This window comes from Myotis lucifugus, unplaced genomic scaffold (genome assembly GCF_000147115.1).
Source record: "Myotis lucifugus unplaced genomic scaffold, Myoluc2.0 scaffold_908, whole genome shotgun sequence".
In the NCBI taxonomy this organism is placed as follows: Eukaryota; Metazoa; Chordata; class Mammalia; order Chiroptera; family Vespertilionidae; genus Myotis; species Myotis lucifugus.
The window spans coordinates 130,314-132,554 of NW_005871956.1; positions in this window are offsets into that span (position 1 = coordinate 130,314).

The window sequence follows — 2,241 nt, forward strand, 5'->3', positions numbered from 1 at the left end:
AAAAAGTTATACCATGAAAATAGTTAAGTCGCCGAAACCGGTTTGGCTCAGTGGATGGAGCGTCGGCCTGCGGACTGGAAGGTCCCGGGTTCGATTCCGGTCAAGGGCATGTACCTGGGTTGTGGGCGCATCCCCAGTAGGAGATATGCAGGAAGCAGCTGATCAATGTTTCTCTCTCATCGATGTTTCTGACTCTCTATCTCTCTCCCTTTCTCTCTGTAAAAAATCAATAAAATATATTTAAAAAAAAAAAAGAAAATAGTTAAGTCCAGGGATGTAATTACTGGCAGAAATAGGGCAGGGGGGTGGGAATAACACCAATTCCCAACAAAGTATTATTCTAATGAAAGTGAATTGGTGACCTTTCCCATGAAAAGGATCCATTGTAATCAATCTACCACCAGTGGTTGGGAAGTGGGACACTGGATGTGCGGACCTTATTCACAGTGCCTGCCTGAGTTCAGTCTCAAATACCATTTCCACATGGCGATGAATTGAAGCTGGGTCTGCCCACTTCATCACTTGGTGTGTCCCATAGTACATCATCACCTGGGATTGTGGCCTGTCATCCAGTCTTCATAGAATCCACGAATAATCCAAGAGCTAATTCTCAGAACAAGAGGTCTTGGCTTTCTATAAATCCCCAGGGTGTATGCTTCCTATTGTTTACCAGAGGTCCATAGACTACCCGTAAGCCCGTAAGAGGCAATGGAATGCCAGCGCTGATTTAAAAAAAAAATTGTGATGCTTATGCCTAATCCTATAACCTTGAGCCAGGTTCAGTCTGTATCCATTAAATGGGAATAATATTATCTATCCTGAGTATAGTTATGAGGGTTAAATAATTTTACGTTATACTGTTCTGAATCCGTTTAGTACTTCCAAGTCCAGCATTTGAGAGCTTTCTATCTACTAATTAGGTTGTAAAACTCCACCAAAGCCCGCCCCTCTTGCACCGCCCAGGGATGACGTCATTGACCGAGGTCCCTAATGACATCATCTCCCGGCTTGCCTGGCTCCATCTTCCCATTCTCCGGAAACCTACAACTCCAGCACCCGGCCTCCGGCTTTAGGTTATTTTTTTCCTCTCCGTAGCCCGATTTCCTCCCCTCCCATCCTCCCACCTAAAACTTTCTACTCTTCCCGCTTTCCCTCAAGCTAGCAATTTTCGGTTCTTCCTGCTGCTTCTCGGGCGAATTACTCAGAAATCGTTTACTCTCTTAATTAATCGCCTCCCTAGCCAGCCCTTCAGCTCCTTCCTTCTAAATCTCATTACCCGCGCACCGCCTCTTTCGGCTGTTTCCGTCTCCTGCCACCCACCCCGACGCTGCCTTCGGCTCTTTCCGGATCGCCTCAGTTCCTTGTTTCCCAGTCCCGATCCGCTTCGGCTATTTCCGGCTCTCAGGGACCTCCCATTTTTACCTCTAGCCCCACCCCAATAATCATCTTCGACACTTTCCGCCTCTCCCCGTCTCCCGCTCAGCGCCTTTCGGCTCTTTCCGCCTTCCCTCGGCCTCTCGGCTCTTTCCGCCGCCCTTTCGGGAAAGTGGCCTGTACCGCCCCCCTCTCCGCCACGTGACGCGGCCTCCGCCTCTCAGTTCCCCCTCCCACTTCGCCCTTCCTCCCGCCTCAGCCTCCCAGTCTGTCCAGGCCACGCCGCCATTTTGTGTGAATTTCTGACTGCGGCGGGGGCCGGACAGCCGGGGCACCGAGGGCGGGCAGACAGACAGACAGACAGTCGGCCCGTCTCCGCGGCCCGTTTCTCTTTTTCCTAAAACCCTTCTCTTCTTAACCCCCCCTCGCTCGCTCTCCTCTTCCCCCCTTCCCCCTCGCTTGCTCAATCGCGCGCGGCCCGGGATATTTACACCCAACCACCCACCAGTCTCCTTGTACTCCGGGGTCCTACTCCCGGGGCCGCGGGTGTTTGTGTGTGTTTGTTGGGGGGCCCGGGGGGGGGGGGGCTCTGCCAAAATAAGGGCCCCGGCCCCGTGAGCGAGGGACCCCGGGGACGGATTGGGGGAAAAGAGGGGGGGGGGGGGGCCGCGGGGGCTAGGCCGGCCGGTTAAACGGGAGGGCGGCCCAAAGGTATTTCCCAAAAATGGAAAAAAAATAATTTTTCCCGTCCCCCCCCAGGGGCCCCCCGAAAGTGAAAGGGGGCCCCCTCCCCCCCCGCCCAAAGCCCAAGGGGGCCTTTTTTTTTGGGCTTAAAACCCCCCCCCCCCCCAAAAGAAAAATGGGGGG